Raw genomic sequence first — 16683 nt, forward strand, 5'->3', positions numbered from 1 at the left:
AATTTTAATATTAAATTTTATAAATTTAAATATTAAATTTTAAAAATTTAAATATTTAAATATTAAATTTTTAAAAATTAATTATTAAAACATAAATTTTAAAATTAAAATATTTAAATAATAAATTTTAAAAATTTATATATTAAATTTTAAAAATTTAAATATTAAATTTTAAAAATTTAAATATTTAAAATTTAAATTTAAAATTTAAAAATTTAAATAATAAATTTTAAATATTTGATTATTAAAAATTTAAATTTTAAAATTTAAAAATTTAAATAATAAATTTATAAAATTTAAATATTAAATTTTAAAAATTGAAACATTCAACTTTAAAAATTTAAATATTAAATTTTAGAAATTTAAATATTAAATTTTAAAAATTTAAATAATAAATTTTAAAAATTTAAATATTAAATTTTATAAATTTAAATATTAAATTTTAAAAATTTAAATATTTAAATATTAAATTTTTAAAAATTAATTATTAAAACATAAATTTTAAAATTAAAAAATATAAATAATATATTTTAAAAATTTAAATAATAAATTTTAAAAATTTAAATATTATATTTTAAAAATTTAAATATTAAATTTTAAAAATTTAAATATTAAATTTTAAAAATTTAAATATTTAAAATGTTAAATGTTTAAATATTAAATTTTTAAAAATTAATTATTAAAACTTAAATTTTAAAATTAAAAAATTTAAATTTTTAAAATTTAAATACTTAAAATTTAAATTTAAAATTTTAAAAATTTAAATACTAAATTTTAAAAATTTAATTATTAAATTTTTAAATTTAAAATTTTAAAAATTAAAATACTAAATTTTAAAAACTTAATTATTAAAACTTTAAATTTTAATATTTAAAAATTTAAATAATAAATTTTAAAAATTTAATTATTGAAACTTTAAATTTTAAAATTTAAAAATTTAAATAGTAAATTTTGAATATTTAATTATTAAAAATTTATATTTTAAAATTTAAAAATTTAAATAATAAATTTTTAATATTTAAATATTAAATTTTAAAAATTGAAACATTCAACTTTAAAAATTTAAATAATAAATTTTAAAAATTTAAATATTAAATTTTAAAACTTAAATATTTAAAATTTAAATTTAAAATTTTATATATTTAAATATTAAATTTTTAAAAATTAATTATTAAAACTTAAATTTTAAAATTAAAAAATATAAATAATATATTTTAAAAATTTAAATAATAAATTTTAAAAATTTATATATTAAATTTTAAAAATTTAAATATTAAATTTTAAAAATTTAAATATTAAGTTTTAAAAATTTAAATATTAAATTTTAAAAATTTAAATATTAAATTTTAAAAATTTAAATATTTAAAATTTTAATTTAAAATTTTAAAAATTTAAATACTAAATTTTAAAAATTTAATTATTAAATCTTTAAATTTAAAATTTTAAAAATTTAAATAATAAATTTTAAAAACTTAATTATTAAAACTTTAAATTTTAAAATTTAAAAATTTAAATTATAAATTTTAAAACTTTAATTATTAAAACTTTAAATTTTAAAATTTTAAAATTTAAATAATAAATTTTAAAAATTTAATTATTAAAAATTTAAATTTAAAATTTAAAAATTTAAATAATAAATTTTAAAAATTTAAATATTAAATTTTATAAATTTAAATAATGAATTTTAAAAATTTAAATATTAAATTTTAAAAATTTAAATATTTAAAATTTTAAAAATTAATTATTAAAACTTAAATTTTAAAATTAAGAAATATAAATAATATATTTTAAAAATTTAAATAATAAATTTTAAAAATTTAAATATTAAATTTTAAAAATTTAAATATTAAATTTTAAAAATCTAAATATTAAATTTTAAAAATTTAAATATTAAATTTTAAAAATTTTAATATTTAAAATTTAAATTTAAAATTTAAAAATTTAAATAATAAATTTTAAATATTTGATTATTAAAAATTTATATTTTAAAATTTAAAAATTTAAATAATAAATTTTTAAAATTTAAATATTAAATTTTAAAAATTGAAACATTCAACTTTAAAAATTTAAATATTAAATTTTAGAAATTTAAGTATTAAATTTTAAAAATTTAAATAATAAATTTTAAAAATTTAAATATTAAATTTTATAAATTTAAATATTAAATTTTAAAAATTTAAATATTTAAATATTAAATTTTTAAAAATTAATTATTAAAACATAAATTTTAAAATTAAAATATATAAATAATATATTTTAAAAATTTAAATAATAAATTTTAAGAATTTAAATAATAAATTTTAAAAATTTAAATATTAAATTTTAAAAATTTAAATATTAAATTTTAAAAATTTAAATATTAAATTTAAAAAATTTAAATATTTAAAATTTAAATTTAAAATTTTAAATATTTAAATACTAAATTTTAAAAATTTAATTATTAAATTTTTAAATTTAAAATTTTAAAAATTTAGATACTAAATTTTAAAAACTTAATTATTAAAACTTTAAATTTTAAAATTTAAAAATTTAAATAATAAATTTTAAATATTTAATTATTAAAATTTTAAATTTTAAAATTAAAAAATTTAAATAATAAATTTTGAATATTTAATTATTAAAAATTTATATTTTAAAATTTAAAAATTTAAATAATAAATTTTTAATATTTAAATATTATATTTTAAAAATTGAAACATTCAACTTTAAAAATTTAAATAATGAATTTTAAAAATTTAAATATTTAAAATTTAAATTTAAAATTTTAAAAATTTAAATACTAAATTTTAAAAATTTAATTTTTAAATCTTTAAATTTAAAATTTTAAAAATTTAAATACTAAATTTAAAAAACTTAATTATTAAAACTTTAAATTTTAAAATTTAAAAATTTAAATTATAAATTCTAAAAATTTAATTATTAAAACTTTAAATTTTAAAATTTAAAAATTTAAATAATAAATTTTGAATATTTAATTATTAAAAATTTATTTTATAAAATTTAAAAATTTAAATAATAAATTTTTAATATTTAAATATTAAATTTTAAAAATTGAAACATTCAACTTTAAAAATTTAAATAATAAATTTTAAAATTTTAAATATTTAAAATTTAAATTTAAAATTTTAAATATTTAAATATAAAAATTTTTAAAAATTAATTATTAAAACTTAAATTTTAAAATTAAAATATTTAAATAATAAATTTTAAAAATATATATATTAAATTTTAAAAATTCAAATATTAAATTTTAAAAATTTAAATATTTAAAATTTAAATTTAAAATTTTAAAAATTTAAATAATAAATTTTAAAAATTTAATTATTAAAACTTTAAATTTTAAATTTTAAATATTTGAATACTAAATTTTAAAAATTTAATTATTAAACCTTTAAATTTAAAAATTTAAAATTTAAATAATAGATTTTAAATATTTAATTATTAAAAATTTAAATTTTAAATTTTAAAAATTTAATTATTAAACCTTTAAATTTTAAAATTTAAAAATTTAAATAATAAATTTTAAATATTTGAATATTAAATTTTAAAAATTTAAATGTTTAAAATGTTAAATGTTTAAATATTAAATTTTTAAAAATTAATTATTAAAACTTAAATTTTAAAATTAAAAATTTTAAATAACACATTTTAAAAATTTAAATAATAAACTTTAAAAATTTAAATATTAAATTTTAAAAATTTATATATTAAATTTTAAAAATTTAAATATTAAATTTTAAAAATTTAAATATTTAAAATTTAAATTTAAAATTTAAAAATTTAAATAATAAATTTTAAATATTTGATTATTAAAAATTTAAATTTTAAAATTTAAAAATTTAAATAATAAATTTATAAAATTTAAATATTAAATTTTAAAAATTGAAACATTCAACTTTAAAAATTTAAATATTAAATTTTAGAAATTTAAATATTAAATTTTAAAAATTTAAATAATAAATTTTAAAAATTTAAATATTAAATTTTATAAATTTAAATATTAAATTTTAAAAATTTAAATATTTAAATATTAAATTTTTAAAAATTAATTATTAAAACATAAATTTTAAAATTAAAAAATATAAATAATATATTTTAAAAATTTAAATAATAAATTTTAAAAATTTAAATATTATATTTTAAAAATTTAAATATTAAATTTTAAAAATTTAAATATTAAATTTTAAAAATTTAAATATTTAAAATGTTAAATGTTTAAATATTAAATTTTTAAAAATTAATTATTAAAACTTAAATTTTAAAATTAAAAAATTTAAATTTTTAAAATTTAAATACTTAAAATTTAAATTTAAAATTTTAAAAATTTAAATACTAAATTTTAAAAATTTAATTATTAAATTTTTAAATTTAAAATTTTAAAAATTAAAATACTAAATTTTAAAAACTTAATTATTAAAACTTTAAATTTTAATATTTAAAAATTTAAATAATAAATTTTAAAAATTTAATTATTGAAACTTTAAATTTTAAAATTTAAAAATTTAAATAGTAAATTTTGAATATTTAATTATTAAAAATTTATATTTTAAAATTTAAAAATTTAAATAATAAATTTTTAATATTTAAATATTAAATTTTAAAAATTGAAACATTCAACTTTAAAAATTTAAATAATAAATTTTAAAAATTTAAATATTAAATTTTAAAACTTAAATATTTAAAATTTAAATTTAAAATTTTATATATTTAAATATTAAATTTTTAAAAATTAATTATTAAAACTTAAATTTTAAATTTAAAAAATATAAATAATATATTTTAAAAATTTAAATAATAAATTTTAAAAATTTATATATTAAATTTTAAAAATTTAAATATTAAATTTTAAAAATTTAAATATTAAGTTTTAAAAATTTAAATATTAAATTTTAAAAATTTAAATATTAAATTTTAAAAATTTAAATATTTAAAATTTTAATTTAAAATTTTAAAAATTTAAATACTAAATTTTAAAAATTTAATTATTAAATCTTTAAATTTAAAATTTTAAAAATTTAAATAATAAATTTTAAAAACTTAATTATTAAAACTTTAAATTTTAAAATTTAAAAATTTAAATTATAAATTTTAAAACTTTAATTATTAAAACTTTAAATTTTAAAATTTTAAAATTTAAATAATAAATTTTAAAAATTTAATTATTAAAAATTTAAATTTAAAATTTAAAAATTTAAATAATAAATTTTAAAAATTTAAATATTAAATTTTATAAATTTAAATAATGAATTTTAAAAATTTAAATATTAAATTTTAAAAATTTAAATATTTAAAATTTTAAAAATTAATTATTAAAACTTAAATTTTAAAATTAAGAAATATAAATAATATATTTTAAAAATTTAAATAATAAATTTTAAAAATTTAAATATTAAATTTTAAAAATTTAAATATTAAATTTTAAAAATCTAAATATTAAATTTTAAAAATTTAAATATTAAATTTTAAAAATTTTAATATTTAAAATTTAAATTTAAAATTTAAAAATTTAAATAATAAATTTTAAATATTTGATTATTAAAAATTTATATTTTAAAATTTAAAAATTTAAATAATAAATTTTTAAAATTTAAATATTAAATTTTAAAAATTGAAACATTCAACTTTAAAAATTTAAATATTAAATTTTAGAAATTTAAGTATTAAATTTTAAAAATTTAAATAATAAATTTTAAAAATTTAAATATTAAATTTTATAAATTTAAATATTAAATTTTAAAAATTTAAATATTTAAATATTAAATTTTTAAAAATTAATTATTAAAACATAAATTTTAAAATTAAAATATATAAATAATATATTTTAAAAATTTAAATAATAAATTTTAAGAATTTAAATAATAAATTTTAAAAATTTAAATATTAAATTTTAAAAATTTAAATATTAAATTTTAAAAATTTAAATATTAAATTTAAAAAATTTAAATATTTAAAATTTAAATTTAAAATTTTAAATATTTAAATACTAAATTTTAAAAATTTAATTATTAAATTTTTAAATTTAAAATTTTAAAAATTTAGATACTAAATTTTAAAAACTTAATTATTAAAACTTTAAATTTTAAAATTTAAAAATTTAAATAATAAATTTTAAATATTTAATTATTAAAATTTTAAATTTTAAAATTAAAAAATTTAAATAATAAATTTTGAATATTTAATTATTAAAAATTTATATTTTAAAATTTAAAAATTTAAATAATAAATTTTTAATATTTAAATATTATATTTTAAAAATTGAAACATTCAACTTTAAAAATTTAAATAATGAATTTTAAAAATTTAAATATTTAAAATTTAAATTTAAAATTTTAAAAATTTAAATACTAAATTTTAAAAATTTAATTTTTAAATCTTTAAATTTAAAATTTTAAAAATTTAAATACTAAATTTAAAAAACTTAATTATTAAAACTTTAAATTTTAAAATTTAAAAATTTAAATTATAAATTCTAAAAATTTAATTATTAAAACTTTAAATTTTAAAATTTAAAAATTTAAATAATAAATTTTGAATATTTAATTATTAAAAATTTATATTATAAAATTTAAAAATTTAAATAATAAATTTTTAATATTTAAATATTAAATTTTAAAAATTGAAACATTCAACTTTAAAAATTTAAATAATAAATTTTAAAATTTTAAATATTTAAAATTTAAATTTAAAATTTTAAATATTTAAATATAAAAATTTTTAAAAATTAATTATTAAAACTTAAATTTTAAAATTAAAATATTTAAATAATAAATTTTAAAAATATATATATTAAATTTTAAAAATTCAAATATTAAATTTTAAAAATTTAAATATTTAAAATTTAAATTTAAAATTTTAAAAATTTAAATAATAAATTTTAAAAATTTAATTATTAAAACTTTAAATTTTAAATTTTAAAAATTTGAATACTAAATTTTAAAAATTTAATTATTAAACCTTTAAATTTAAAAATTTAAAATTTAAATAATAGATTTTAAATATTTAATTATTAAAAATTTAAATTTTAAATTTTAAAAATTTAATTATTAAACCTTTAAATTTTAAAATTTAAAAATTTAAATAATAAATTTTAAATATTTGAATATTAAATTTTAAAAATTTAAATGTTTAAAATGTTAAATGTTTAAATATTAAATTTTTAAAAATTAATTATTAAAACTTAAATTTTAAAATTAAAAATTTTAAATAACACATTTTAAAAATTTAAATAATAAACTTTAAAAATTTAAATATTAAATTTTAAAAATTTAAATATTAAATTTTAAAAATTTAAATATTAAATTTTAAAAATTTAAATATTTAAAATTTAAATTTAAAATTTTAAAAATTTAAATACTAAATTTTAAAAATTTAATTATTAAATTTTTAAATTTAAAATTTTAAAAATTTAAATACTAAATTTTAAAAACTTAATTATTAAAACTTTAAATTTTAAAATTTAAAAATTTAAATAATAAATTTTAAAAATTTAATTATTAAAACTTTAAATTTTTAAATTTAAAAATTTAAATAATAAATTTTGAATATTTAATTATTAAAAATTTATATTTTAAAATTTAAAAATTTAAATAATAAATTTTTAATATTTAAATATTAAATTTTAAAAATTGAAACATTCAACTTTAAAAATTTAAATAATAAATTTTAAAAATTTAAATATTAAATTTTTAAACTTAAATATTTAAAATTTAAATTTAAAATTTTATATATTTAAATATTAAATTTTTAAAAATTAATTATTAAAACTTAAATTTTAAAATTAAAAAATATAAATAATATATTTTAAAAATTTAAATAATAAATTTTAAAAATTTATATATTAAATTTTAAAAATTTAAATATTAAATTTTAAAAATTTAAATATTAAGTTTTAAAAATTTAAATATTAAATTTTAAAAATTTAAATATTAAATTTTAAAAATTTAAATATTTAAAATTTTAATTTAAAATTTTAAAAATTTAAATACTAAATTTTAAAAATTTAATTATTAAATCTTTAAATTTAAAATTTTAAAAATTTAAATAATAAATTTTAAAAACTTAATTATTAAAACTTTAAATTTTAAAATTTAAAAATTTAAATTATAAATTTTAAAACTTTAATTATTAAAACTTTAAATTTTAAAATTTTAAAATTTAAATAATAAATTTTAAAAATTTAATTATTAAAAATTTAAATTTAAAATTTAAAAATTTAAATAATAAATTTTAAAAATTTAAATATTAAATTTTATAAATTTAAATAATGAATTTTAAAAATTTAAATATTAAATTTTAAAAATTTAAATATTTAAAATTTTAAAAATTAATTATTAAAACTTAAATTTTAAAATTAAAAAATATAAATAATATATTTTAAAAATTTAAATAATAAATTTTAAAAATTTAAATATTAAATTTTAAAAATTTAAATATTAAATTTTAAAAATCTAAATATTAAATTTTAAAAATTTAAATATTAAATTTTGAAAATTTAAATATTTAAAATTTAAATTTAAAATTTAAAAATTTAAATAATTAATTTTAAATATTTGATTATTAAAAATTTATATTTTAAAATTTAAAAATTTAAATAATAAATTTTTAAAATTTAAATATTAAATTTTAAAAATTGAAACATTCATCTTTAAAAATTTAAATATTAAATTTTAGAAATTTAAGTATTAAATTTTAAAAATTTAAATAATAAATTTTAAAAATTTAAATATTAAATTTTATAAATTTAAATATTAAATTTTAAAAATTTAAATATTTAAATATTAAATTTTTAAAAATTAATTATTAAAACATAAATTTTAAAATTAAAATATATAAATAATATATTTTAAAAATTTAAATAATAAATTTTAAGAATTTAAATAATAAATTTTAAAAATTTAAATATTAAATTTTAAAAATTTAAATATTAAATTTTAAAAATTTAAATATTAAATTAAAAAAATTTAAATATTTAAAATTTAAATTTAAAATTTTAAATATTTAAATACTAAATTTTAAAAATTTAATTATTAAATTTTTAAATTTAAAATTTTAAAAATTTAGATACTAAATTTTAAAAACTTAATTATTAAAACTTTAAATTTTAAAATTTAAAAATTTAAATAATAAATTTTAAATATTTAATTATTAAAACTTTAAATTTTAAAATTAAAAAATTTAAATAATAAATTTTGAATATTTAATTATTAAAAATTTATATTTTAAAATTTAAAAATTTAAATAATAAATTTTTAATATTTAAATATTATATTTTAAAAATTGAAACATTCAACTTTAAAAATTTAAATAATGAATTTTAAAAATTTAAATATTTAAAATTTAAATTTAAAATTTTAAAAATTTAAATACTAAATTTTAAAAATTTAATTTTTAAATCTTTAAATTTAAAATTTTAAAAATTTAAATACTAAATTTAAAAAACTTTATTATTAAAACTTTAAATTTTAAAATTTAAAAATTAAAATTATAAATTTTAAAAATTTAATTATTAAAACTTTAAATTTTAAAATTTAAAAATTTAAATAATAAATTTTTAATATTTAAATATTAAATTTTAAAAATTGAAACATTCAACTTTAAAAATTTAAATAATAAATTTTAAAATTTTAAATATTTAAAATTTAAATTTAAAATTTTAAATATTTAAATATAAAAATTTTTAAAAATTAATTATTAAAACTTAAATTTTAAAATTAAAATATTTAAATAATAAATTTTAAAAATATATATATTAAATTTTAAAAATTCAAATATTAAATTTTAAAAATTTAAATATTTAAAATTTAAATTTAAAATTTTAAAAATTTAAATAATAAATTTTAAAAATTTAATTATTAAAACTTTAAATTTTAAATTTTAAAAATTTAAATACTAAATTTTAAAAATTTAATTATTAAACCTTTAAATTTAAAAATTTAAAATTTAAATAATAGATTTTAAATATTTAATTATTAAAAATTTAAATTTTAAATTTTAAAAATTTAATTATTAAACCTTTAAATTTTAAAATTTAAAAATTTAAATAATAAATTTTAAATATTTGAATATTAAATTTTAAAAATTTAAATGTTTAAAATGTTAAATGTTTAAATATTAAATTTTTAAAAATTAATTATTAAAACTTAAATTTTAAAATTAAAAATTTTAAATAACACATTTTAAAAATTTAAATAATAAACTTTAAAAATTTAAATATTAAATTTTAAAAATTTAAATATTAAATTTTAAAAATTTAAATATTAAATTTTAAAAATTTAAATATTTAAAATTTAAATTTAAAATTTTAAAAATTTAAATACTAAATTTTAAAAATTTGATTATTAAATTTTTAAATTTAAAATTTTAAAAATTTAAATACTAAATTTTAAAAACTTAATTATTAAAACTTTAAATTTTAAAATTTAAAAATTTAAATAATAAATTTTAAAAATTTAATTATTAAAACTTTAAATTTTAAAATTTAAAAATTTAAATAATAAATTTTGAACATTTAATTATTAAAAATTTATATTTTAAAATTTAAAAATTTAAATAATAATTTTTTAATATTTAAATATTAAATTTTAAAAATTGAAACATTCAACTTTAAAAATTTAAATAATAAATTTTAAAAATTTTATTATTAAATTTTAAAAATTTAAATATTTAAAATTTTAAATGTTTCAATATTAAATTCTTAAAAATTAATTATTAAAACTTAAATTTTAAAATTAAAAAATTTAAATAACATATTTTAAAAATTTAAATATTAAATTTTAATAATCTAAAAAATAAATTTTAAAAATTTAAATATTAAATTTTAAAAATTTAAATATTATATTTTAAAAATTTAAATATTTAAAATTTAAATTTAAAATTTTAAATATTTAAATATTAAATTTTTAAAAATTAATTATTAATACTTAAATTTTAAAATTAAAAAATTTAAATAATAAATTAATTTAAATACTAAATTTTAAATATTTTACTATTAAAAGTTTAAATTTTACAATTTAAAAATTTAAATAATAAATTTTAAATATTTGATTATTAATAATTTATATTTTAAAATTTAAAAATTTAAATAATAAATTTTTAAAATTTAAATATTAAATTTTAACAATTTAAATATTTAAAATTTAAATTTAAAATTTTAAATATTTAAATATTAAATTTTAAAAATTTAAATATTTAAAATTTAAATTTAAAATTTTAAAAATTTAAATACTAAATTTTAAAAATTTAATTATTAAATTTTTAAATTTAAAATTTTAAAAATTTAAATACTAAATTTTAAAAACTTAATTATTAAAACTTTAAATATTAAAATTTAAAAATTTAAATAATAAATTTTAAAAATTTAATTATTAAAACTTTAAATTTTAAAATTTTAAAATTTAAATAATAAATTTTAAAAATTTAATTATTAAACCTTTAAATTTTAAAATTTAAAATTTTAAATAATAAATTAATTTAAATACTGAATTTTAAAAATTTTACTATTAAAACTTTAAATTTTAAAATTTAAAAATTTAAATAATAAATTTTAAATATTTGATTATTAAAAATTTATATTTTAAAATTTAAAAATTTAAATAATAAATTTTTAAAATTTAAATATTAAATTTTAAAAATTGAAACATTCACCTTTAAAAATTTAAATTTTAAATTTTAAAAATTTAAATATTAAATTTTAAAAATTTAAATAATAAATTTTAAAAATTTAAATATTAAATTTTATAAATTTAAATATTAAATTTTAAAAATTTAAATATTTGAATATTAAATTTTTAAAAATTAATTATTAAAACTTATTTAAAATTTAAATTTAAAATTTTAAATATTTAAATATTAAATTTTTAAAAATTAATTATTAAAACTTATATTTTAAAATTAAAATATTTAAATAATAAATTTTAAAAATTTTAATATTAAATTTTAAAAATTTAAATATTAAATTTTAAAAATTTAAATATTAAATTTTAAAAATTTAAATATTTAAAATTTAAATTTAAAATTTTAAAAATTTAAATAATAAATTTTAAAAATTTAATTATTAAAACTTTAAATTTTAAATTTTAAAAATTTAAATACTAAATTTTAAAAATTTAATTATTAAACCTTTAAATTTAAAAATTTAAAAATTTAAATAATAAATTTTGAATATTTAATTATTAAAAATTTATATTTTAAAATTTAAAAATATAAATAATAAATTTTTAATATTTAAATATTAAGTTTTAAAAATTGAAACATTCAACTTTAAAAATTTAAATAATATATTTTAAAAATTTAATTATTAAAACTTTAAATTTTAAAATTTAAAAATTTAAATAATAAATTTTAAATATTTGATTATTAAAAATTTATATTTTAAAATTTAAAAATTTAAATAATAAATTTTTAAAATTTAAATATTAAATTTTAAAAATTGAAACATTCAACTTTAAAAATTTAAATATTAAATTTTAAAAATTTAAATATTAAATTTTAAAAATTTAAATAATAAATTTTAAAAATTTAAATATTAAATTTTATAAATTTAAATATTAAATTTTAAAAATTTAAATATTTAAAATTTAAAATTTAAAATTTAAAATTTAAAATTTAAAATTTAAAATTTAAAATTTAAAATTTAAAATTTAAAATTTAAAATTTAAAATTTAAAATTTAAAATTTAAAATTTAAAATTTAATATTTAAAATTTAAAATTTAAAATTTAAAATTTAAAATTTAAAATTTAAAATTTAAAATTTAAAATTTAAAATTTAAAATTTAAAATTTAAAATTTAAAATTTAAAATTTAAAATTTAAAATTTAAAATTTAAAATTTAAAATTTAAAATTTAAAATTTAAAATTTAAAATTTAAAATTTAAAATTTAAAATTTAAAATTTAAAATTTAAAATTTAAAATTTAAAATTTAAAATTTAAAATTTAAAATTTAAAATTTAAAATTTAAAATTTAAAATTTAAAATTTAAAATTTAAAATTTAAAATTTAAAATTTAAAATTTAAAATTTAAAATTTAAAATTTAAAATTTAAAATTTAAAATTTAAAATTTAAAATTTAAAATTTAAAATTTAAAATTTAAAATTTAAAATTTAAAATTTAAAATTTAAAATTTAAAATTTAAAATTTAAAATTTAAAATTTAAAATTTAAAATTTAAAATTTAAAATTTAAAATTTAAAATTTAAAATTTAAAATTTAAAATTTAAAATTTAAAATTTAAAATTTAAAATTTAAAATTTAAAATTTAAAATTTAAAATTTAAAATTTAAAATTTAAAATTTAAAATTTAAAATTTAAAATTTAAAATTTAAAATTTAAAATTTAAAATTTAAAATTTAAAATTTAAAATTTAAAATTTAAAATTTAAAATTTAAAATTTAAAATTTAAAATTTAAAATTTAAAATTTAAAATTTAAAATTTAAAATTTAAAATTTAAAATTTAAAATTTAAAATTTAAAATTTAAAATTTAAAATTTAAAATTTAAAATTTAAAATTTAAAATTTAAAATTTAAAATTTAAAATTTAAAATTTAAAATTTAAAATTTAAAATTTAAAATTTAAAATTTAAAATTTAAAATTTAAAATTTAAAATTTAAAATTTAAAATTTAAAATTTAAAATTTAAAATTTAAAATTTAAAATTTAAAATTTAAAATTTAAAATTTAAAATTTAAAATTTAAAATTTAAAATTTAAAATTTAAAATTTAAAATTTAAAATTTAAAATTTAAAATTTAAAATTTAAAATTTAAAATTTAAAATTTAAAATTTAAAATTTAAAATTTAAAATTTAAAATTTAAAATTTAAAATTTAAAATTTAAAATTTAAAATTTAAAATTTAAAATTTAAAATTTAAAATTTAAAATTTAAAATTTAAAATTTAAAATTTAAAATTTAAAATTTAAAATTTAAAATTTAAAATTTAAAATTTAAAATTTAAAATTTAAAATTTAAAATTTAAAATTTAAAATTTAAAATTTAAAATTTAAAATTTAAAATTTAAAATTTAAAATTTAAAATTTAAAATTTAAAATTTAAAATTTAAAATTTAAAATTTAAAATTTAAAATTTAAAATTTAAAATTTAAAATTTAAAATTTAAAATTTAAAATTTAAAATTTAAAATTTAAAATTTAAAATTTAAAATTTAAAATTTAAAATTTAAAATTTAAAATTTAAAATTTAAAATTTAAAATTTAAAATTTAAAATTTAAAATTTAAAATTTAAAATTTAAAATTTAAAATTTAAAATTTAAAATTTAAAATTTAAAATTTAAAATTTAAAATTTAAAATTTAAAATTTAAAATTTAAAATTTAAAATTTAAAATTTAAAATTTAAAATTTAAAATTTAAAATTTAAAATTTAAAATTTAAAATTTAAAATTTAAAATTTAAAATTTAAAATATTTAAAATTTAAAATTTAAAATTTAAAATTTAAAATTTAAAATTTAAAATTTAAAATTTAAAATTTAAAATTTAAAATTTAAAATTTAAAATTTAAAATTTAAAATTTAAAATTTAAAATTTAAAATTTAAAATTTAAAATTTAAAATTTAAAATTTAAAATTTAAAATTTAAAATTTAAAATTTAAAATTTAAAATTTAAAATTTAAAATTTAAAATTTAAAATTTAAAATTTAAATTTTAAAATTTAAAATTTAAAATGATAAAATTTAATATGTAAATTTTTATTATTTAAACTTTAACAATTTAATATTTAAATTTTAAATTTATATATAAAAATTTAATTTTTAAATTTTAAAAATTTAAATACAAAAAATTTATATTTATAATTTTAAATATTTAAATATTGAATTTTAATTAAATATTAAATTTTAAAAATTTTAATTTTAAATTTAAAAAATTTAATTATTATATTTAAAAAAATTAAATTTAAAATTTTAAAAATTTAAACATTGAATTGTAAAAGTTTAGATATTATAAATTTAAATATTAATTTTAATAATTTTAAATATTATATTTTTAAAATTTAAAATTCAATATTTAAATATTTATAATTATAAATTTAAATTTCTTATATTTAAATTTTTATAATTTTATAATTAATTTTTTAAAATTTAATATTTAAATTTTTAAAATTTAATATTTTAATTTTTAAAATTTAATATTTAAATTTTTAAAATTTAATATTTTAATTTTTAAAATTTAATATTTAAATTTTTAAAATTTAATATATAAATTTTTAAAATTTTATATTTAAATTTTAAAATTTAATATTTAAATTTTTTAATTTAATATTTAAATTTTTAAAATTTAATATTTAAATGTTTAAAATTTAATATTTATATTTGTAAAGTTTAATATTTAAATTTTTAAATTTTAAAATTAAAAGCTTTAATAATTAAATTATTAAAATTTAGTATTTAAATTTTTAAAATTTTAAATTTAAATTTTAAAAATTTATCAATTAAATTTTTTAAATTTAAAATTTAAATTTTTATTATTTAAATTTTTAAAATTTAATATTTAAATTTTTAAAATTTAATATTTAAGTTTTAAAAATTTAATATTTAAATTTTTATAATTTAATATTAAATTTTTAAATTTTTAAAATTTAATAATTAAATTCTTTAAATTTAAAGTTTAAATTTTTGAAATTTAGTATGCAAATTTTTAAAATTTTAAATTTAAATTTTTAAAATTTGATTATTAAATTTTTTAAATTTAAAATTTAAATTTTTAATATTTAAATTTTTAAATTTTTAATTTAAATTATAATTTTCTAAAATTAAAATTTAAATTTTTAAAATTTAATGTTTAAATATATAAAATTTTAAATTTAAAGTTTTAATAATTAAATTTTTAAAATTTAATATTTAAATTTTTAAAATTTAATATTTATATTTTTAAAATTTAATATTTAAATTTTAAAAATTTAATATTTAAATTTTTATAATTTTATATTAAAATTTTTAAATTTTAAAATTAAAGTTTTAATAATTAAATTTTTAAAATTTAATATTTAAATTTTAAAAATTTAATATTTAAATTTTTATAATTTTATATTAAAATTTTTAAATTTTAAAATTAAAGTTTTAATAATTAAATTTTTAAAATTTAATATTTAAATTTTTAAAATTTAATATTTATATTTTTAAAATTTAATATTTAAATTTTAAAAATTTAATATTTAAATTTTTATAATTTAATATTAAAATTTTTAAATTTTAAAATTAAAGTTTTAATAATTAAATTTATAAAATTTAGTATTTAAATTTTTAAAATATTAAATTTAAATTTTTTAAATTTAAAACTTAAATTTTTTAAATTTAATATTTAAATATTTAAAATTCAATATTTAAATATTTAAAATTATAAATTTAAATTTTTAAAATTTATTAATTAAATTTTTTATGATTATAATTTAAATTTTTAATATTTAAATTTTTAAAATTTAATATTTAAAATTATAAAATTTAACATTTTATCTTTTATAATTTAATATTTAAATTTTTAAAATTTAATATTAAATAAAAAGTGTTAATTATTAAATTTTTTAAATTTTAAATTTAAATTTTTAATATTTAATTTTTACAATTTAATATTTAAATTTTTAAAATTTAATATTTAAATTTTTAAAATTTAATAATTAAATATTTAGAATTTAAATTTTTAAAATTTAATATTTAAATTTTTAATATTTAATATTT

The sequence above is a fragment of the Aethina tumida genome, chromosome 7 (assembly GCF_024364675.1).
Source record: "Aethina tumida isolate Nest 87 chromosome 7, icAetTumi1.1, whole genome shotgun sequence".
Taxonomy (NCBI): Eukaryota; Metazoa; Arthropoda; class Insecta; order Coleoptera; family Nitidulidae; genus Aethina; species Aethina tumida.